Source organism: Anopheles coustani, chromosome 2, assembly GCF_943734705.1.
Source record: "Anopheles coustani chromosome 2, idAnoCousDA_361_x.2, whole genome shotgun sequence".
Lineage (NCBI taxonomy): Eukaryota > Metazoa > Arthropoda > Insecta > Diptera > Culicidae > Anopheles > Anopheles coustani.
In genome coordinates this window covers 55105409-55129676 of record NC_071289.1, presented here as the reverse complement: position 1 = coordinate 55129676, position 24268 = coordinate 55105409, and the positions used below count along the sequence as shown (strand labels likewise).

General features: G+C 40.2%; 1 protein-coding gene across 2 annotated transcripts in view; it reads right to left on the bottom strand.

Annotated features, from left to right (window-relative positions):
- The window catches only part of LOC131262771 (transcription factor mef2A), a 61605-nt gene that overhangs the window by 28684 nt on the left and 8653 nt on the right, over positions 1-24268 (bottom strand). The gene's annotated exons all lie outside the window — the stretch shown is intronic.

Sequence of the window (24268 nt, the reverse complement as noted above, 5' to 3'; positions counted from 1 at the left end):
ACTGCTTGAATAACTAAAACATGCGTTGATAAAGCTACAGCATACGATGCACACCAGTTCAACGGCCATTCCCGTTATGCATGATTTAATTGATGCTGATAATCATTACTGGAATGAGTTCCATCCGGTTAGCAAATGATAACCCATTTCATTTTTTGCTTCATGCCTTCTGCAAGGCGTTACAAAAAACTGTTTGACTTTTCAATTGTATTTTAACACGTTAAGCGCTACGACCAAATTGCACTGCTTTCCGTTCAGTCAGCTATTCGTGGAAACGCCGGCCTACCTAACGGGCTCTGTCGGTCCGAGCAGACCGACGCTGGCTTACGGGGAAGTACACTGTCGGCCCCATGGGGCCGACGTAGCGCTTAACGTGTTAATAAAACAATGAACTCTCAAAAAATCAAATTTAGGTCGTCGATCTGATTCTGTTCAAAATCAATCTGCATTTACCTTCCGTGGATGGATTCGAATGTCTCGTAACCTTCAAAGGAAGGCAATGCACACCCTCAACCGCCGTCTTTATGGTATTTATTTAGAACAATGGCTAGGTTGACAAGTACATTCGTAAGCCTTGGGACTAAAATGTAATGGGCTAATTTCGTCTCAAGGCTTCCGAGGTTGGGAAAATAGAAGATTTACTATGCGATGTCATTAACTCTATTTAAGGAAGTTTGTCATTGGCGGAAGAACTGAACAAATCATTCTCCGTTTGATGTGACGTTTTCCTATGTTCAAGAACGAACAGAAAACCTAAAATACCCCTGGGACGTTTTACTGCTTCTTATGTTTCTCAAGGCAGCATCTTTTGGGCACAGCTGATGCCCGCAACAGTTGCTACAAACGCCCCAATTCCGAAACAATCAGTCATAATCTACGCAAGCCCCAAACGACGCCAGTAAAAAACGCTCCTGTTTCCGGCCAAGCAGCCAACTCTTGACCCCACGTGCACCGTTATCGCTGCATGAGTAGATTCTGTTCAGCTGGAGTATAGGAAGGTTTTAATTTTCTTCCATTCATCTTTGCTAGGTAGCGATTAAAATGAAACAAAAGTTAGATTTACGTTAAACTCCCAAACCACAAGTTGAAACTCAAACAAACCAAACCGGCTGCTGACTTAGGACAGCCTCATAATATTTCACTGAAACTTTCGAATTGGCATTGTCTCAATCGGCAGTAAAAGATTACTGTATCTCTCCCAAAATAGTACAGTCAAAAACTGAGCGTAAACAATGGCAAAGAAATAAATTTAACTACTCTAAGACACAATAAAAACTGCTCAAATCATTGCCGATCCAAATGTGACAGCGCAAAAAAGCGCATTGAAATTATACCTTTTTGGTATCGACCGATTCGAAGCCTTAGCCTGCGGTTTGAAAAACAGAAGGATATCTTTTAATAGCACCATTCTGCTCGCTTTATAACCATCCGAAAGCATTTTAGCGTAACAAAACTCGATTGAATTGCGGCAGTAAACGTTATGTAAATAAAATCAGAGCAAACAGTTTTTCCTCGCTGCGTTCCCAGTGGGCATTAGAATCGAAGATACATTCCAGGGTGAGAAAGAAAACACAATTCGGGGGAGTAGGAAAATCACACCTTTACGCCTAGAAACACGAACCCGTTGCTCGAGAGGCAAAGAAATGGGCAGCGCTAGCACGAAGGTGTCGCTTGCGTGCTGCTGTTTTCTTTCCCATGACGAGAAAATAGTCCACCGATGGGCGAACAAAGGCAGCATGGTTTCATAATTTGACGAACAAATAAAGAAAAGCGAACGTAATGGTCTTTCCGCAAAAGGAAACACAACTGGAGATGATGCGTTAAATATTTGCCTTGACTCGATGTTACTCGAGCCGAGTTCCGAGACATGAGCTGAGACATTTTTTTTGTGATATTTGACCACAAACCATTTGGTCACATCTTTAATGTGCCGTTGTAACCGTAGAAGCATCCATTTTGTTCCGAACGTGGCAAGGTGATACCAAATCCGACAAGACGTCTTGGAAAACCCCTAATGCCTGAAATTGGACGCGCGTCGTCTAATTATGTTATCGTCTTGAATAAAACAAAAAGGGGCCATGCAACTCCACCCCCTCTCGACACGTTCAGAACGAACGACGGTTACAATGCAATGTGGAATGGATCGGAAATCGGGAACCAAAGGCTGAATTGGGGATTTTCCGTAAATTAAATGCTGAGCAATAATTAGATTTCGTTCACGGAAAAGCACAGCTTTCCTCGCAGAAAGTTGAATAAATTATGCGTACCGTCGTTGCTCGTCCAATCAACACGCGAGAGGACAGCATCCTTTTTGAATTATGAATTATAGGCGAAATTAATGTTTGTTTGCTTGTGTTACTCCAACCCGTTGTTTTTTCCAGACAATTCTCACGCATCCTTAGGACAAGTTCATGAACATTACGTGACAACGTGAACAACAAACCATGATTCAGAACAATTAATACAACTGAAATACATTCCCAAACTGTTTTAATAAAATATTTTTTTCCATTTGAATTATGCTTCTTACCAAATTCTTTCAATTGTATTTGTTAACAAATTTTTAAAATAAAAAATTATTCTTTGAAGTATTGCAACAACGTTTCATCGTCATCGGCCGGGGAAATAATTAAATAGAAGCCAAACAGAAAAGGCTTCGGCAGGAAAATCGAGAAAAATGGGCACGCAACAACATGAAGGATGGCCGACAGCAGCAGCATTCGAACGTGGTCGCGTTCCAGATCGATCTGTGTTTGTAGGTCGCCTTCTATCTAGCGCATTGGGTTGAAGAAAATAGAAATAAATAACGCCTAATAGACCGACCCCGTCCGGGACCGGACCCGGCTCCGGGCTACCGGCGCCCGATTAACCGCCTTCCTTCGCCTCTCCCCTTCGGGGCTTCTTGCAACCCTCGGTGGAACCAATCACCAAAACAAACGAACAGGAAACCAAGCGCGATCTTGGCGGAAAACTGTAGCGCCCTTTTTCCGAGCAATGAAGACCCATAATTGCTGTACAGTCGTCGAGCCACAAACGATGGTTCTTCTTCAAAGGTTTCAACAGCATCGAAAGGTATGAGGCGAAAAAGGAGCCTCCCGCGCTCGAGCAATATTAAAACAATCGAAGGAAATAACGAGTTCGCTCAAAGCTTCAAACAAACCACTTCCGCGCGCGTCCGGTGCGAACCGAAATCCGAATTAAACACAAAGACCTTCGACCTTCTTTCCCATTTTATACTTTTTTCTCTCTTCTTTCGTACCAATTGAGTGTATCCTCCAACCACCGGAGAGACCCTACTGGTAAGCCTGCTGATGCTCAATTATTGATGTTTTACTTCAAAGAAAACGTTGACCAACGGTTTCTCCAGCGCGGGAAGAGAGGAAGGTTGTTTCCATAAATGACGAAGTGCACGCGGCAGCATTTTATTTATTTTCCTTTTTTTGTAACATTGAAACCTACGCCAGAACGCTTCTTCCTAATAGCACCATAAATCTGTAGAAACTGAAGAAAGCAAGATTTCATCCCTCATTGGAAATGTGCTACGAAATGGAAGGCGCCTCGGGGACGATCCGGAAGATGGGACACGAGTTATTTATTATACAACGCATAGATTTTCCTTTTTGACATGAATGTAAATATTAATCAGCAATAAGCATTTTGGACATTTGATCCCGACCATTCAAAACGGGAAGATAAATAAATGTTCAGTTTTTGGAATAAAAGAATATGTCACTGTCAACACATTTAGCAAAAGTATATTAACTTGGTAGAAATCGCTGTCATGAAATCCGTCCGATCGCTGTGGCTCAATGGAAACACATTTATAGAAACCTTGGATATTATAAAAAGAAACACATCAAATATGACGAACATTTTAAAGTAGTACAAGAACACTAAACTTTAAACTAGACCAAAAACATTAAACAAACCAAATGGAGCAAACGAACAAAATTGCTTCGTATCCATGCTCATTAGACAGGGTAAAAGTAGTTTTACAACCTTAAATTGGCAACAAAAATGTACTACATCATAGAAATAGAAAGTATCGGTAAGTGGAGTAAGTATATAGCAATTATTGTATTCATGTTACCAACACTTTTTCACCTGCCAGCGCTGGCGATAGAAAGTTGAACCCAATGCAACTAGATAATAGATAACTCGGCTTAAATTGCATAGCAATAAAAACAAGGCCAATTGCAATTCGATCGTGTGCATCGGTGATCATCATATCATGCATCATGTTCTACTTTCACATCTTCCCTCCCACTGGCTCAATTTCTCCGTGCTTCTTGTCTATCTCTAGCATTTTGTTTCTTCAAAAAGCTCCTTTCTCGAACATTGGATCAAAGAAAGTCGCACGGAAATCCTCACCTGTGTCTGTGTTGGAGTCAGCCGTGAAAAAGGGATGAATAACATCCCGAAGGAGATAAAGCGATGGGATCCGAAAGCCATTAGAGGTTCATATGGTAGTCTGATGCATCCATAAAACATCTTACACCCGCTCGCCTAAACGGTAACGGGTGATTACGGGTCAGCACAAGTTTGTCTTCGTCACGCAACAAGTATTCTTTTTCTCGCATCTATGCATTTAACGATCCACTAAAAAATCTCCACGATGTTACGACCCTATTCAGGTGAATGAAACGAGCGGACGATGATACAAATGTCTTGACATTCGGTCCCATCCAGCGCATCCAACTATCTTCCAACATCGGCTAGAAGAACCACAGAGAAAAAGAAAACTGGTGCGCAACTAACCCCACGGTCGAGCGATATGTCGGGATGAGGAAATACACACACACACAATTCTAAAAAAAAGACAACAAAAAGGGTAGGAGATAAGAAAGATGGCTCCCGATAAATGAATAATTTACATTCAATCAGTGCTTCTTGAGCTCTAGTCATCATAGCTCACACAAGAAGTACAGCTTACCATTCCCATCGACGAGTTTCTTTTTAGGTATACCATATCAAATGTTAAGTTATAAATGTAAATGTTATCTTAATTATTTTAACACATATTATTTTCAAACTGAAGGAGAAAATCTCGTTTCTTATTGCACAATTATCTTAAAAACTTATCTTAATCGCTGCAGAGCATCTGTTTTAAGCCGGGAATACCGCTCACTAAACCGGTCATTGCACAAATCTTATGTCAATCGTATTCAACACAGCCTCCGACGCAACCCGAAGCGATTCTGGTCTTTCATCAAAACGAAGTCGAAGAAACAGCTACCTTCTTTCATGACATATAATGAAACTACTGCCAGCACCGAAAAAGATATTGCCGACCTATTCGCGTCGCGATTTTTTGATGTATTTGACCAACGCTCGCCGAATGAGGATGATATACTGAATGCCACACGTGACACGCCATTAAACATGCTCAACATTCAGAATATTGTCATAGACGAGGAATCAGTGATAGCCGCTCTACGGAAGCTGAACAAATCATATTATCCGGGACCGGACGGCATTCCTTCCGTAGCTCTAGTCATGTGCGGGAGTAGTCTGGCTCCCCATCTCGCCCGCTTATTCCGTCTGTCTTTTCTCCAAAGCACTGTACCAAAGATTTGGAAAACCTCCTCAATGGTACCTATCCATAAGAAAGGCGATCTCAACGTTGCATCTAATTATCGAGGCGTAACATCTCTCACCGCATGTGCCAAAACAATTGAAATACTTATATATAACGCACTGATTAATCCGTCCGCGACGTACATCTCTTCGGCTCAACATGGGTTCATGCCTAAACGCTCTACTTCTACAAATTTAGTAGAATTTGTCTCAGAATGTATGAGTAGCATGGACAAGGGCAAGCAGATTGATTGCATTTACACAGACCTGAAAGCCGCCTTCGATAGTGTATCTGTAGATATACTATTAGCTAAGCTAGATAGGCTCGGCATGTCAGAAGCAATCCTGCTATGGTTCCGCTCCTACCTAAAAAACCGGGTGTATTACGTCAGCTATGGTAGATCTCGTTCTAACGCTTTCCTGTCCACGTCCGGAGTTCCGCAGGGCAGCAACTTAGGACCATTGTTGTTTTCGTTATTTATTAACGATCTGTGCTACGTTTTACCGACCGAGAATTTCCTCATGTACGCAGATGATGTGAAACTCTTCCAGCCAATGAGTTGCGCTAATGATCGTGATAGCTTGCAGCAGTGTTTAGATAAGTTTATCGACTGGTGTGACCGTAATTTCCTAGTCATTTGTGTTGAGAAATGCTCTGTGATATCATTTACTCGTCTAAAAAAGCCTGTACATGCTGACTATAGAATAAGACAAGCTATTATAACGCGTACCGACCGAATCCGTGATCTAGGTGTCCTTTTAGATAATAAGTTAACCTTTTTACCACACTATGACAACATTTTAAAGAAAGCTAATAGGACATTAGGGCTAGTTAGGAAAATGACATCTGATTTTAGTGATCCTCTATGTTTAAAAACTATCTATTGCAGCCTTGTTAGATCAATATTAGAATTCGGTTCTGTAGTGTGGAGTCCAAGTGTCGCGTCCTGGACAAATCGGCTTGAGGCTATACAAAAAAGAATGACTAGGTATGCCATAAACCTTTTACATTGGCCCAATAGCAATGACATACCATACTCTACACGTTGTCTGCTGTTAGGGATAGAAACACTTGAGAGAAGGAGAGAAAAAGCCAAGGCTATGTTCATGTTAAAACTGTTAAAAGGTGAAATCGACGCCCCGAACCTACTGCAAAAAATCGGTATCCAAGTCCCACGTCCAACCGCTAGACATTACACCTTATTGATGACATCGCGGCATAACAACCAGTATGCCAGCAATGAGCCTATTTCTGCGATGATAACTAGCTTTAACAGAGTGTACCACAGCCTCGACTTCAATAGAAACACTCATGAGTTGTTTGAGGAATTAAGACACGTGTCCAGATGAGTCCTTGTTATATCACGTCCAGTAAATAACCATTTTAAATGTAACTATGTCTTGTGAAGCCCACGGAGGCCGACAAGTGTCTTAAACAAACAAATAAACAAATAAACAAATAAACAATTAACAAAAAGCAATTATGGACACGAAAAAACATTGACACTGATAAACCTGTCGTTGTCTTATCACTTCTAAACATTGAGGGATATTATTCTGATTTACTGTATGTCGATACAATTTAAATCTATTATAATCTATGCGCCATCGCGGATTATAGAACGGAAAGCCTATTTTCAGCACGATAAAACATTTGATTACCTAATAAATGAATTCTCTGACAAGACGCAAACAAATTAACTTTAAGATTTATATGTTTATTGGATTCGGAATCAATTCTATAATATGTAATTTCTGGGCAGTGTTTACGAGACAACATGAAATCTGCAACAACTCAATCGGCAACACCATGAACTTTCTTTAATCTGTTTTCACATTAACTCGAAACGCGAAGCAGACTTTTCGGTAATCCCGCAATGGTAAATCTTCATCAGAAGATAATTCCATTTTCCCTCGATTTACTCGCAGTTCCTATGCCTCGTCCCCAAGACGACCGGGAAAAGTTGGTGTTTTTTTAATGAACATTAGAATTCAATTACCAACACAGCCAGTCAAACACAGTGAGGTTCGGTGTTTTCGCTACGCTACGGGATGGAAGAAATTTCATCCTCCGCCCCGTTGCTGTCGAAACTGAAAGTGGCCACCTGTTGCTGGTGAACTGCACCTATCGTCTACGCGTTATTTATTTCAGCTTGTTCTTTTCCTCCCGATTTTGCTCCCACATCTTGGAAGTCCGCACGGGGGAAACTTTTCCACGGCAGTTAGCTAAAAATAGCTGACATACTAAGCGGAACACGGCACGGCGACCCGACGGCGAAGTAGTTTACGCTCGAGTTCCGTCAAAAATTGGACGCCCTCAAATGAACCCTCTGATGGGCAATAAACTTGTGGTTTCGGGAAGTCTTGTGCGAGACATTAAGGTACCGCCCGTTCTTCACGGTTACGGGTGCATAAAAATCAAAAACTCAAGCAAAGTTTTTCTTTCTAAAGATGCACATAAAAGGTAAACAGTTGGGCAAAGAAGCAGTTTCCAAAGTTGACATCATGCTGGCTTGAATAATAGCGGCTGAAGCAGTTTGATGTTTTAATTTACAGTCAAATTTAAAACATTTGGTTTCATAAAAATATTTTAAAATAAAGGCACAATAAAAATAAATTCAAACCGGCGCCATTCGAAGCATCCAAACGAGGTGACGAAAATGGTGCTGCGAGGAATATTTTATTGAATGGAATTTTGAAAAGAATTTTCATCCACCAGCAGCACACACTACTTCTATGGCAACGTAAAAACCGTACCAAAATAAACAAACCTCACCGTACCGAGCGGGTGGAGTGTAGACAACATGGAGTTAGCCGAAATAGGTGCACTTGTCGGTCAAATAAATAATGAAAAAAAAGACACAAACCCGAACCGCTCTTCTTCAGCAAATATCCAAGCCCATCTCATCGTTTCTGACAGCCTTCCGCTACTTGTATTTCATTCAATTCCAATTTTAACTCCTCTTCTGTCTGGAAACTTTGTTAAGAATCTAGTTCTGAACATCGAGAAAGAAAGCAAATAAAGAAACAAAATGGTTCCACTTTCACACCACAACGCGAGAAAAATTGGACTGACGATCGTTATGATTATGAGGTGGAACCATATTAGACACGGGTTTCCATTGAACGCGAGATTTAGGAGCGGTCAACACATAATTTGGTGAGAATATTTTTTTGTCTGAGCTTTTGTTTAACGATAATTTGAGAAAATGAAACTAATGTCTTTTCACATCATTGAGCGAAAAAAACATTTACAAACGTGGAAATGTGCAAAATTGTGCGCATCAGCAATTCGTGCTGTTGTTGAATGAGTAAGTTAATGATGGCTACAATATTTCTGCTATATTTTTTCTTATGTGAGAAATTCTTTATTCTGTTTTCAGGTTGATTTTGCCTTTTTTTGTAATCAGTATCCTCACTTTCTTCGCAAACAAACCTTTTCCTGCCACGAGCAACTTATATCCAACAAAAAACGGCATCTCGAAATTAAAACCATCAAAATTTTCTTCATCCGATTCGCCTCAATCACGTTTTCCTAACGCCACCAAGTACCTTTCGGTCGAATTGCATTTCACTTTCACTTTGGCTAGTCGTAAGTTTTGCCCGTTTGAATCACGCGAATTTGCCTTCGTCAAAGATCTAGGCCACCAGGTGACGCTGGTACTCATCAGCGCTAGAATAGCACCTTTTTCTTTTCCGCCTGTGTTGAGGAGGTACGTGCCCTTTTTTCTAGCTCGAGGCAATAAGAGAGCAAGAGAGACGAAGAAATAGTGAAAGTTGTCGAAATCAAAGTTTGGCTAAAAAGTCGTTAACGAATGCTGCCATGCTTTCATATAGCGGAAATTAGAGGTTCGATGTGATGCCGATGGATTGGTTTTAGTCAGTTTAATTTTCACCAAAAATTTAAATATAAATCAATTGTACGTAACGGTTAGATAATATAACACAGTTCAGATACTACTGCGTAAAGGTGGTGAATATTACATGAAGCTAAAACGATCGGTAAAAATGCTGAGCATTTATTTCATGATACATTTTTAACATACAATGTCAAGTACAAATTAAAAGCTTCGTATTCAAGTATCGTTTATGTTCTGTAAGAGAACGTTCTGTTGATGTAAGATGAAAACGTTAATCATCGACACCGACGTCGTCTTCACAACAAAACGGTCGTTTGCAGGACAAAAGTTGGCAAGCACAACAGAGTAGAAATAAAACTTTCTGCCAACAACAACATTGCTCTACATCGTTCATCAAATACTTGAGACACACCTCGAGGCGAAACTCATTTTCCGGAGCTTACTTTTCCTCGGCCGCGGGGCCAGAGAGCTCCCGCACGGCACCGGGGAGTTGTTTTGTTCCACAAGTAGCGCCTAAACAAATAATTACATTCTCCCTCTCAAATGTGCCACAAAGTACCGCCTCACCCCAACAGCCACGTGTACTTTCGAAAACCCGCGCGCGCAATTATGCTCCCGTATGTACACACAGAAAGTATTATTAAAAATTGTAATCGAGCCGGCCTGTGTCCATGGCCGGACGATTGAAGCACGCTGTTTGCAAGCCGGTCCGGCTCGAGCCTGGATCACTTGGTTTTCGAAAATGAAATTAAAACTTTCCTTTTCACCTCCGCGTACACATCCTGCCCGTATTGGCCGGAGGGCTGTTTGAAGAGTGCCCTCTCTACTGCGAAGATCGCTGTTGGGCGAACGTTACATTCGTACAATCATTTTTCGTGACGAGCTTTTGCCGGAGTACAACAGCAAGACATCATTTTTAAAGGCCACTTTCATGCCGCGTTGGGCACAACAACAACAAGAGTTTAGAAGCAGCACGTTGGCTTGTAGGTGTTTCATGAAAGCGAACTGAAAAGGTTTGTTTACGACGTTTTAAAATAGCTTTTGCGTTGTTACCTGAACGATTGAAATGTATATATTTTATGATAAAATACAATCATAATCGTAATTTAAACTTTTTGTTTCTCAACTACATTGAGCAAATTATTTACAAACACGCACAACGTGCGTATCTGATTAATTTATTCCGAATGCAAAAAATATCACAAGTCGCATTAAAAACCTCCAACCTAAAACAAAATTATCTATCGATTTGGGAGTTTTTCTTTTAAATTAAACTAAAGCCAAAAGGAAAGCGAATTAAATTAAGTACAAATAAAATGCAATCAACTTTGAAGCTCCACAAAGCAAAACCCGATGAAGACTGTCACTCAAGCGCGAAACGGAAGGCTCAAAAGGATTGAGCGGCGTTGATCCGACGTAGTTCCAGGATCAACGAGGCCCCCAGATCCCTTTCGCGCTTCCGCCTTCGCTACACATCCCCACGACTTGACCTCAATGGCTTCCGCTCAAAAGCGAAGGTTGAAGCGAAGGCCTGAGGTGTGGTGGGAAGTAACATTTTGCACAATTTTACCCTGTGCCAAAATAACAACAAACAAGCTCGGTGGGGGGTTCTGTGAGAGGAAAATATCAGGAAGAAACCGACGACGGGCAGGATGGTTATGCAGAAGAAAGTGCGTCCCGGGCGCTTCTCTCTCTCCCTTCGCCAGCAAAATCAAGAAAAACCGCCGCAGTTGTCGGATCCACCGACTTCAAATACAAATGCGTGCTCAGGACAACGAGAAGACCAAAAAAAAATGGAAAGTCTCATACACGACAGGTGTTTTGTGTTTTGCTGTACGCAACGACTTTTCAAAAAGGAAGAAGAGCAGGGAAAAAGCCACGCTGTTCGACGGGAAGTCAAAAACAGGTTTTTGGGTCTTCTGCACGAACTCCGCGCGCCTGTCCTTTCCACATTCTCCCGCCTTGACTACCCCAGCCATTTTCCTTCTTTATGGCATTTTCTCTTGTGAAGAACCTAATCTTCGTCCTTTGTTCCTTTTCAGGTGGCTGTTGCAGGTCTACCTCCACTTCCACCTGGATCTGTGTTATTGGACTCTTCAATTTTCGTCCGAGCAATGATTGTGTGGTGCAATCACAATCATATAGAGTCAACAGCGAAACTCCAGGTATATTAGGAAGCAAGGAAAGGTTATATTATCCTTTCCATCTCGGTGGAAGATACAGGGCTGTTTTAATGCAATGGTGTACAAAGCCGCACAGGGTGTGTACATTAAAAGCAAACCATACTGGTTGGTTAAAATTATGGCCACATAAAGTTCAGTGATAGCGCAAAATAATTCAAAACAAACATTCCATATGATCAATTTCTTCACGTAAATACACCTTTTGACATAATCAAGATGTTCAGATACTTTACTAACAATAGTGGTTTCATTTGTAAGGTAATGTGAGGCAAACTACACCCATTGAACGGAAAACTTTTATTTCTCGCATTCCATTCAAGAAAATAATCCAAGTCTTTACAGATCGATTCTCTACCTTCTTTTCTTTTACTAAAAATAATTAAACAACTTTAACGCTCTCACATTGTTATTAAAGCGAAGAGCACTTATCACATTGATTGTTGGAATGAGTTTTAAATCGTATATTTCAATATGAAACATCTATAATTAATCATATGTGCATTGTAGACTCAAAATACGTAGAACTTTGAGTTTATTTAACTGGAACAGTGTCATATTATTTTGGAAAGCTTGTGTGGTTCATTTAACATTCAAAACAGTGCATTCTACCCAACATAAGCCGGTGCACATTGCCCCCTGATGAGGATGTTTTAACTGTTGTTTCCATAACCAGATTTGTAAGTATTATGAATGCAATTATGTTTATTATTCGTTAGGTAACATATAAAAGTCCTTGGTGAATGTCTGCTTGATAACAATTTTATTTTATTTTATTTTAGCACTTAAACATTAGTGATGAAATCTTACATGATTTGTAGCGTAGTGTATTTTGCTTTTTCCTGCATTCTACGATTAATCTTAATTTAGAATCGTGAAATTCACATAGGATATATTAAACACGCTAATGTACACATTCTAATGCTTAGTTTTTTTTTAATTTCTTAAATCAGCTAAAAACATCCTACTGCACTTTGGCCCACCGGAACATCTTGCCACCCCCTTATATGGTATATCATTGATATATCATTATATCATGACAATAAACAGGATTGTAGTTACTTTTTAAGTGGCACGACTTCCCCTGGTGAGACAAGGCCTCTCTCTGAAAAGAGTTTGTGTGACCGAAAGACGGTATATTATAGATCGGTGGTCAACCGTTCGTAATACCAGAGGGTGAAAGATTCGAGATTCGATCTCACACCTGTGGCGTGGTGTTTCCTCGCGCTACCGCTGCGCCATGGGCAACCCCATTGTAGATACTTCTTCCGTATATTCTCTTACTACTTTTTTGATAACTGAACACAGTTTTGATTGGGTGCAGTAACAACTTGCCACTTCAAAATCAAACCAGTATGTTATGCAACGCCGCATCTTATTGCGGAAGGAAATAAAATCGAAATAAGATGGACTCTCCTCGAGACCGCCGACACCGGTTTTTCCGGGTAATTCGATACGCATTGAACCGTTGTGGGAAACGAGAAACCGCGAGGCCCTGGCGTGTGGATAATTGAATTAGGCAACATAAAGCCACGACCGAGAAAATCTTCCAAGACCTCACCAAGTCACGGGGGTGGTTCCTCCTGTTGACGCTGATGTCGGCAACGTTAGGAAATAAATAAAAAGAAAGTCTACTTTGAGGAAAACCGTACGAGCGGTTTGAAGGAATTGTAAGCGATTTTATACTATTAAACTTCACTTGACATGCCAAGGAACATGGGCGGGTGAAACCTTACAAAAGTCTTTGGAAAATATTGCTTAGCCAAAACTATAAGCGAATGAAAAATAGCACTTAAAGTTTAAAAATATCTAAGAACAAATAATAATTAAGACTAGGAATACATTTCGACTCTCGTCCCAACAAACTCCCATGAAAATGTAAACCAAAGTTTCCACTTCGATAACGAATTACGTGATCGGATTACATTGAATTTTTGCTCCACCATTTATTATGTTTACCTTTTCCTCAACCATCAACAAACACGTTGAGCCACTGAGAATGTTTTTTTTGACTACCATCCCGTTGCCATCATCCGCGGTTCCGACGCCACATTGGCACAATTAAAGCCACTTTATTTAAAGCCCAAATAACACTCAATTAGCGCGATGACTTCAGTCGCGATTTGGTCCGTGGTTTCGATTGGCGCCCGTCGAGAGGAAACGTTCCAGCTGCCGCGGGACGTAAAACATTTTAAAAAGTGTCACGGCTAAATAAATAACCCAATGAATAAATAAATAAGCACCGCAACTCAGGGCAGCAACGCGTCAGTTTTGCGTTTCGTTTGCGTATTGGTAGAAATTATTTCCCATCGCCAAAACAACCACATGAAATTAAATAAACATTGCAAGATGAGTCCACCAGCACGTGCCTGAATTGGGGATACTTTTTTTATTTCGTTTTTTCGTTTCGCCTCCCTTGTAACCCCATGGCATTCACAAATTCCATAACCAACCGCCAATTACTTACGAGTGACGTTAATAAACATAAAAGTGACAGTATTTCGAGGGAAAGTAAGGCCACCAAACCCCACCCCACCAACATATCAAAACGCCAACGGGGACGCAATGCACACCAGCAAATAAATCTTTCAATCTTTTTCATCCGTTTACTAATTGGCAGAAAGGGAAGGGAGTTCAAGTGTGGCCAGCAGCATATAAACAATACCGAGTTTAAAAGAAGGGTGATGGAATGCGGTTCAGAATTAAATGAACTGCATCGCCACAGACGGACGGACTAGGGCACCAGCCAATTAAATCCTTCGATGCGTTATGATACGATCAATGCGGGCACAAGTGGCGTTATATCTTCTTTATCCCCCACATAACATGAAGCTGAGCAGCCACAAACAGCTTCAATTTTTTCCGATGACATGAATCTTCATTTGAAAATAAACACATCCTATCAGAAATGTTGGAATTTAAACACAAATTCCATACTGTTCCCTTCCAATTGAAGTAATTGATTGATTTCTGAGTGTTGACACAATCGCGCGATAGTTTGCCACAATGCCGGATCAATGTGGTATGTACTATAACATAATAATTATGAAATTGATCAGGTCACAACAGGTGTGAAAATACACTAAAACATTTCTACTCTCATTGTGAGTCGCTCAATTTTTAAGATAATTTTCGTATTTTTTATTGTTTTATCTATCCTTATCCATTTTTACAATTGTTTATCATGCTTTTTAATTTAGAAATAGGATTGACTAACTTAGTAATTGCAGGGAAAAGTTCTGTAAACTTCTTAAGGGTATTCATGACCAAATCAATCGACACCAACGAAGAAAAAGAAAGAAAAAAAATCTAATGAAATGGATATTCTGTTAATTTTCCATTGAGAAAAACAAAACTGAAAGCAAAATTTCAATGTTAAATTTCAACAATACGAATTTTAAGATTGAGGTACCCATGACAGTGTTGTTTGTTCGATTACATTTTTTATCCTTAAAATAAGCATAATTCAGCTTTTCAGGTAGAATCTTAAACAATATAATGAACTCCGAATTGTCATTAGACTTCGCTGGACACACCAGAAAATTTTACCGCTTCATGCATTTCTTTCTGCAGTATTATCTTATTTTTACTGATCGGCTGAAAATGCATCTATGATAAAATACTAATAACCCACACAAAAACTTCAACTTAAAAAAAACATAAACTTCAGCAAAACAAACCTGATGCTTTCGTTCCATGGTTAAATGTAAAGGTAAAAATAGATTTTATGTGCAGAACAAAACAGTTTCATCTGAACGGTTCAAGTTCTTGTAAGAACCAAATCGACCAGAACAAGTCTGAAAGAGACGTTGGAGTGCTAAACTGGACATGTAGCCTTTTCCCAACATGTCTTTCCAGTTTTATCGTCCCCATCGTCAGTTAGACACGGCCTAGATCATTAGCCATGGATGGAAACCAAACTGGATGGAAAAACGACGGCCATGCTTTGCTCGTCCCATCCTCGGCTTAATCGACGGGACCATTCCGCGTACCGCCCGGCAAGAAGCAGCAAATCGATTAAAACATCAATCATCAGGCAAGAAAGAAGATGAAAACCAATGAGCCTCCAGAACGGGTTGACGGCATGCGTAACCCCTTGCATCGAACAACCATGGAGCAAAGACGCATCCTACACGAGCAAAACCGTGGACAATTTGCATCACCCGAAGGGATCCTCCCCAGGCAATTGACATTTTTCTTCCATCAGTCATAAATGCGGGCTTCTTTATCGTCGTCATCATCAATTCTGTTCGCCTAAGAGGCACTACTCTCTGTCGCGATGGAAGCAATGATCTATCGCAATTTAACGCCTAATGACACCAAACTTTTTCCACTACCGACTTTACAAACCACCTCTTTCCTGTTATATGTTTTATACTATGTATACTTTATACATTTCCAATATTTATATCAAAAGCCTCTGAATTCTACATGCTCATCTAAGACTCTTACCGTGTCTTAAACTGGATTGAAGATATTTTAACCAATGAACAAATCAACCTTACTCCGTTTCGAAAATCCTGGTAAGATTACTTTTATCCATGCAACCTTTCCTGCCGCCGAACCTTTTGGGAAGTCCGTACACTAGAGAACACTCAAGGTGATGATTCGCTCCAGAGCGGTTGATCTGTCTTTTATAAACTCGAGAGACTCCAATTCACCCTGAAACCAAGCCACCCTCCCATCTTTCGCTCCAAAAATAGGCTCAGGATCATCAGACCAATAGGATTCCCAGCTTAAGCGCTGTCGTTGCCCCCCTACCAAGGGATTTCAAAATGTCTCCTTCAGACAAAACCTTCTGAACGGCAGTGGCAATGAGAAGAAGGTTAGTATTTTCCTTGGGACTCGTTTGAGTGCCTATTGTTTGTTTTCTGGTGCTAATCCTCGGGTCGAACAAACGAACTGTAAACGTGTTTTGGGGCGACAGTCGGGAAAATTTACTCCGTCTGCGGGCGCCACTACACTAATGCCACGGAAAACGTGTGACAAAAAACCAAGAGCTACTCCCTAAGGGTCCAGAACTGGCTCCTGAAGCGTACCATTCGATATTCTTCACTCTCCGCGGGGTTGGAGGAGCCACAAATGGACGATTAGGAAGGATCATGTGTCTGTGATTCCTGTGTTCTGTCCACTTTCGCTGTCGTGCGCGCTTTATCACGATTTATCATGCGAGAACCCAGCTCGCCCCATGGGGCCATGGGGATTTTTCGTTTCGTGGAAATCACGACATGGAATTGAAGGATAGATTTATGGGTCGGGTTTTCCGTCGTGTCGTTTTTTTCTATTTTTTGTCTACTCGGAAAGCATTCTGCAAAATCCTAGTCGTATGTCAATCAGACCATGGGTGAAAATATCAGGTGGTAAAAATTACATGAACAGTTGGCGTTGGAGCAATATTCTGTTGCATTAACCGAGAGATTCAGTACAAATAGTAAAAATAATCTATTTCATCAAAATGCGTTCCAAAATTAAATACACAGAATGAAATTAAAATTATACTATCAAGAAGTATGTACCCTGCCTTGAACAATTTTCTCTCTTGTCCATTTTGAATCATACTTAAAATTCAACTTAAATGTGTTCACCTCCTAAAATTCGAACTCAATGAACATTGTTAACAAAACCAACACGAAATGTTTACACTGAGTTCATAAGAAAATACATCAGAACATACTTTGCAAATTGGCTGAATCTGAGGTTCAAGAAATTCTATACTGATGATTTTTCACTGAAATTACGAACCACAAACAAACATCCCACCTTAAGGCCCATTGGCTTCCGTTGACCAGACACGCGTGCTGGCGCCATTTAAACTGCAAGGAACTGGAAAACGCTTCAGTAATTTTTAAAAAACTCGTTTGGGAGAAAAGCGTAATCGGCGGCGGGTAATTTCAAGCCATTTACATTTTAATGTACGTTTGAAAAGCGACACAATACATCATGAAATCAGACATATAATCAAACACTGCAGGACTTTCTTTTCCAGAACGGCATTGGAATAATAAGAAGTTAATTTAAATTTAAAACATTATAGCAATTTGTTCACTTAACTTTGTGACTATGAAATACCAGTATTTTACCAAATTGAAGATTTTCCAGAATAGATTACGGCAGTGTTTGTTTCTCTTAAAACTGCATTTAACTTAACAGCAACTGTCAAACGCTCATTTTACTCATGTGAAACCAAGCTTAGCATGTCCAAAAGCAAAATAACCAAGCAATTTTAGCTGCACAACTAAAATTTCAGATAACGTAGCCAGGCTAGAAATTTATTTCACAGCAATGAAATTAGTTCGACAACCTGCTCTACTGACAGATTTGAGGGAAGTCAACAGTTTTATACTTCATTTAAAAAGATCGGTAAACGAAATAAACCGTCGTGTTTTAAGCGATTGAAGTTCACTCGCATGATTTTCAGCGCTAAATGAAACTAATTATACATTTTCGACATGAAATAGTTTAGCTTATTTACAACTATACACAGCTTGTTTATCTGCCCAAGATTAGTCAACTGAAATTACTTCGAAAAACAGTTTGCGATGAATGAATCTTGCTATCATCTATCGGCACTTTTAGAGCTTAATAAACGGCCTAGACAAAAATCAATCCAACAATCTAGTGATCCAAAAACTTGGTGTGCCGTTCGTAAAATAAGGGTAACAGTTATATTTGAAGGCATAAGTGGTGCTTTTCAATCACTAGCTGCTTCAGGTTGTTGTTCCGTCACCATCGTTTCTAAAGCCCCATAAGAACAGCCAGCATTTCGGAACAAGTATCAAGCATCCCGGCATCATCAGCAAAGCTTATTTCATTGATAAAAATGAACTGAAGTTTTCGACATGCTCACTGATAACTATTCAGCTTAGTTGAAACGAAACGGCCATCCAGAGCATAATGTTAGTTTGTTAGTTTCTTTCTTACAACTGGCTAGCGTAATCTTCATCTTATGGGAAAAAACAGACAATGAAAAAGAAAATACCCTCTTCCAAAACACATTTAAATTGATACTAAAACACAATCGACCCAAATGGATACCGAAACAAAGGCTTACATTTTCCGACGGCGTCAAATAACGTACACGTTTTGGAAAATTTCCCTAGCGATAGAGTGGCGATGAAAATATTTGCTTGGCCAAACTACCCCCCACCACAAACATGAGGCCGGCTTTCGCCGGGCGATAAGATCGGCATCGCCCGCATTCCCGTTTCGATGAACAAAGTACGGCGCAACCCGCAAAGCTTGGTTCCACTTAACCGAAGGAAGTTTCAACCGAAGGAGCACAAGCCCATGGAAAATGTACAAAATAGTTAAGCCCGAATAAAAGTAGCCCACGGAACGGACTGACGGGAGCGGTTCCCTGGCATCGATGGAGCATTTCCGGTCCCGGGGCATTTGCGAATCGAGGGGCAGAGATCGTGCCGAGAAGGGAAAAACCGGTTCACCGGCGATCGACGACCGACCGGCGCAGGGTAAGGTAAGCGCTCCAGAAACGGGATTGCCGGAGGACGCACAGCTTGGGAGTTTTAAGAGGCGAGCGACCTTTCGGTCAATTATCTAGCGAGGAGAGGGATATTTTGCCTTACTTCTGGAGACCACTCCCGCTGCCCAGTATTGGTACAGAGTCGGAGATGTTTTTATTAAAAATTATTTTACTACAAACTGATAAAATTAATGTGCCTTTAAGCTGTGCCTTATTGGGTTAACAACGTCAATCGGATTAACATATGCAATATGCTGTCTTACATCAACAACAACAGACATCAAATACCCGAGAGTGAACATGCTTTCATGCTTCAATGGAATTATTTTAAAATTAGTTGCTCTTTAACAATTGCGGTCAAGCCAATCCTCAATTTCAGATTGACCACGAAACTGAAAGATAATCAACAGTTGATTACAAATAATTTAACACTCGACCCATCGCATCGGAAAAACATCCAACGCACACCAGTGCGGAACTGGAAAACATCGGGGTGTTTATAACAACCGGCACAATTGCCCTACACCCTGGTGATCTAAAACTCATCCCGATCGAATTGATCGGAGCCACGAGCGAACAATGTGGTGCCTCGTTTCAGTTTTCCTCCTTGCGCAGGAAAAAGTCCAAAACAATCGATAAATTTGCCTCTTCATGCTCTTCAAGGCATCGTCAACGAAACGAGGTGTTCCTGAGCCACGATCACGTTCATCTGCCTTTCGCCATTTTCTTCTTTGACTTCTTATTTCCCCTTCAAAAGCTCAATTTCCTTCTCCACCAAGCATCCATAACTGACTCGCGAGGAGAAATTGCAGCTGAATCGACCCTTCGACCGCCGTCAGCGCGAGAAACAGAACGTGAGGCATCATGGGAGATGTAAAGATCGGAGCACAACGGTTTGGAGTTTGACTCATGACTTTTCTCGGTACGGTCGATTTCCGAGCGATTTCATGCTACCCAAATTGCCCCGTCTTGTGTATGCCCTTCAACGCTCGTCTGATCTTTCGAGCTGTGCTTTAGTGCCTTTACAGCACAGCATTGAATTGATAGAGTTTTAGTCCCTTTTTCTCTCTCACAACAGAACTCCATTTTAACGAAACGTTCGTTATTAAACTAGAATTGAATTCAATTGTGTTGTGTTTGCTCCAGTCTCTCGAGTTACCAATAGTTTTGAAAAAAAAAACAATACCAAAGAAGCTAAAACAATAATTCAAGTTGAGCGAAAAAAACAGAAGAGTTGAAACAACCTGTTTTAATTACCACCGAGCCACAACATCGAACAAGTTGATACAGTCGATACGAGTAAATGTAAAAACATAGTAACGCACAACAAATTGTTTCAATAAAACAATAAAACGGATAAATTAACCATGGAAAGTCATTTCGAGGAGTTAATTACCATGCCAAACACATTGGCCGACCGGCCGAGGAGAATGATTAATGTTTGACTCACAGCCCAGAACGAACCGAAGAGGCACAAACGCTCCTTTTTCTCTCGCGGCATAAATTACAAAACAAAGCACGGGAAAGAGCCTACCTAAAGGGCTAAAAGAAAGCAAGTTTCGCGTTACTTACCGCATTCCACCACCCAACAGGCGATCGAAGTAAAAATACTGAGCGAACGATGAGTCTTCGAATCGAACCGGAACATTACACCGGCACTGGAGAGACCAGGTGGTGACTAATGGCGGCCATTCTCCGGCCCGGAAGCTGGCAGTTTTACCGCCCAGGTTGAGCGGAATTTGGACCCACGAAATAATTCGGAAATACTTCCAGTTGAACCGATAAAAATGACGCATTCGTCGCAACGTCGTCGATAGTGTCGTTAATGTGACAATTAATTCCATCGGACACGTTTTGTTAATTGGACCGGATCCTGTTCGATTATAATTCATTACTACCGTGGGAAGGCTAATAACGGTGATGTCGGTTCCGGGCGGATAACACACAATCCCTCACACGCGAGGGAAGAGGGCGTTTGGATGAGAAAATTATTTCGGGTGATTATTGCAGGGTTGAAAGATGAACCCAAATAACTGAAGTGCCAGGTTCAATTCAATATCTTGGAATGTGCAAGGGATACCGATGTACTCGTACATCAAATAGTGTGCCACTCGGGTTTTTTCTTGTCTTTAGTAAAGAGAAGCAAAATCGCACCTTTGCGAATAATTGCAATTTGATTTCTTTTTAATCAGTATTACTGGTATTCGAAGCACATCATACTACATTTACACCATCTTTTCGCATATATATATCACCACCACTATTATTTCTTTTTGAAGTAGGATTAAGATACAGGATGATTAATTTTACTCAATATTTTTCTACCAATTTATGTTTTGTTAATACTAGTTTCTGCTTTATTCTATACCAATTTCTTAGTTTAAACTTATTTTTTCGTAATAGGTTCTTTTCAATCATTGAGTTGTAGAAAATGTGTGTAACTGTGTTGTACACCTTCTTTTAGATGTTTTTAATTTTAATTGAATTTATTGTGCAACAAACAAATAAATACAATTTGTTAAAATATTTCTTAAAATGAAAAAATATCATGAAAAAAACTTGCTTTCATCAAAATGTTGGGGTGATGCTAAGCCGAGGGTGGTATTAAACTCACATAATTACAATAATTTTACTGGAAATGATTTCTGGAAATGGACGAAGAAAGTAAATAATAAATCTTACAAATTTTTATATTCGCCAGCCGTTATATGAAAAATTGTCATATTCTCATTTCAATTTCAATTTTTCCTACAACTTACAAATGGATTGTCTCCAATCGTAGATAACTGCAAAAGAACGGATAAGCTCATTAATTATTCCTACCGATTCTCGGCGTCGATACCGTGAAAGAGACACCGTTCATTTTCGAAAATCCAGGATCCCTAACGCGGGAACGGGTAGAAAACGTCAGTTTTCACGTGCCCAAGAGGAAAAAAAGAAAGGCCTTTCGACCCGAATGCAAACGTAGCGCAACCGAAAACCGCAAACGCTGGCAAGTCATTAAAAAAAATTGAACAACCATTGATGGCCGCGACTCCCAGAGGTAGTCCTGCGACGGAAGGAAGCATATGTATGTACACATGCACGCGGATCATATTCCATGGCTCACACGAATGACATTCGAGCATAAGCCGTCTCTGACACCGTCGTTGGCCTTCTGAGCCAATGTGCTTTGCAAAAATGATGAGACGACCAAATGAGGCAGCATGAACTGGCAGGCAGGAGACAAAAAAATTGAACTCAAATATTGAACCAACTGGGCCGGCAACATCAGCTAAATCGGCTGCACGGAGCAGTTCATTTATGACCAGTAGCATTGACTCCGTCTGGGTGCCGGATCAGCATATTTTCTACGTTTTCATTCATTGTCATACGAGCTAAATACGGAGTATGACTGACTAGTGACTGGTTTTACTTCATGATATCGGTGGAAGATTAGAACTAAAGTCACAACCAAATGTATTAAGATTAACATTAATTGATTGTATCATTTTTTAAATTTTTGATTTAGTTATTTTGATGTTTATGTAGTTTATGTTCTTTTCAAGACAACCAAAGTTGATACGAATACAATATGAAACTCCCACGTATTTTTCTCAGATATTACGAGACATCATTGTCACGTGAAAGCGAAGAAGAAAGCTTGCACGGTCAATAAAAAAAGAACCTGTCTACAAACAGAATAATGTGTGAAGCTTACACCGGCCGCTCACTTTGGAAGCCTTCTGTCGTAGATGATGCCGACGTGTGCTCACAAATGTCAGTTCTAGGAAAAATGAATGTATCGATATTTATTTTAACTGTTATCACGTTTGCGGAAAGTGACATCATCGTCATCTTTTCGTAATTGCGTGTAATGTGAGGTGTAATTTCTCTTCGTTCTTATCGGAAACTCTTTCAACGAAAAAACATAAACAATAGACTGCTAACATATGTTCGTGGGGTAGGAACTTGAGTGTAAATACCATTAAGAGAACGTTCTAAAACTGTTTTGATCTTAAAAATAAACTCTTTTTGGTAAAACAAAAATGAAAACAGTATTTTCATGAAATAAAAATTTCCACTCAAACATTGTTTTCAAACGTCTGACATCATTTGAACAGCTGACTCATCGGACAGTTCAACAAGTTCCTGCTCTGGAAGTGTGTGAGACACCGTAATTACTAAGAATTTACTACGGCAAGGTAAACCTTCTTCATCATCGGTTGATGAGTTGTTTGTTTCTATGTGTTGCGTGATCAACAAACAACTGAAGAAACAAGAAAAGATAACATTTTAATGGAAACTAAGCTACCATACTAAGCTCAACAGAATAATTCAGCCGTGTGTAATAAATTTCTACAGGTAATCTGCCTATTAATAGAACAAATCAAATGGTTTGCTACTGACAGTTGTGCTCGTTGATCCTACCTACGACATAACATAATCGACAACGGATAAATTGTACCGCTTTCACTTAACCGATTACATCCGCAATCAAGCAAGGAACGATTACGTTTGACATATCGATCACTATCTTCGTGTCGCCCTCAGATGTCCCCGGGTTGATCGATCTCAAGTCTAAGCTCGTGGACTAGTATCACACCTACTGAAGTTAAATGGTTGGACCAATTGGGACTCAAATGCAACATTTTACGAGAAGAAAATAACTAACATTCGCACGTACGGGGATTGATAAGCGCCATGAAATTGAGTATCGACGCAGTTCTTCCGAATACACGTACAACCGACCTGTGATAGAAAGAACCTTACCAAAACAAAGTTATCTTATCTTATCGAACTGTGTGCAGACTATGCCACAGCGAGCAGTTGCTAGCATGCGCAACATCACTGAAACCGAGAAATAGATAACACATAAGGCTTTTGAAAATGTGCTACTTTTCAAAATGTTAGCGAAAACAGTGTGAGAAGTCCATAGTAATCGGAAACCGGCAACGTAAAAAAAAACATTGAGAGTATTTCAAAACATGTCATAAACTCCAAAAACTACACACTGAAAAATTAAGTTCAGCGGGTTATATTTTAAGCAAGGAAAATAAACGCATACAAATTTCTAATATACACAGACTTAACACGATACGTTCATAATAAATAGCAATGTCGTTGACTTCCTACACCAGACAAAGGGTATCCCTTCAACAGCTCGATATATGTAATTGATAACTTAGCAT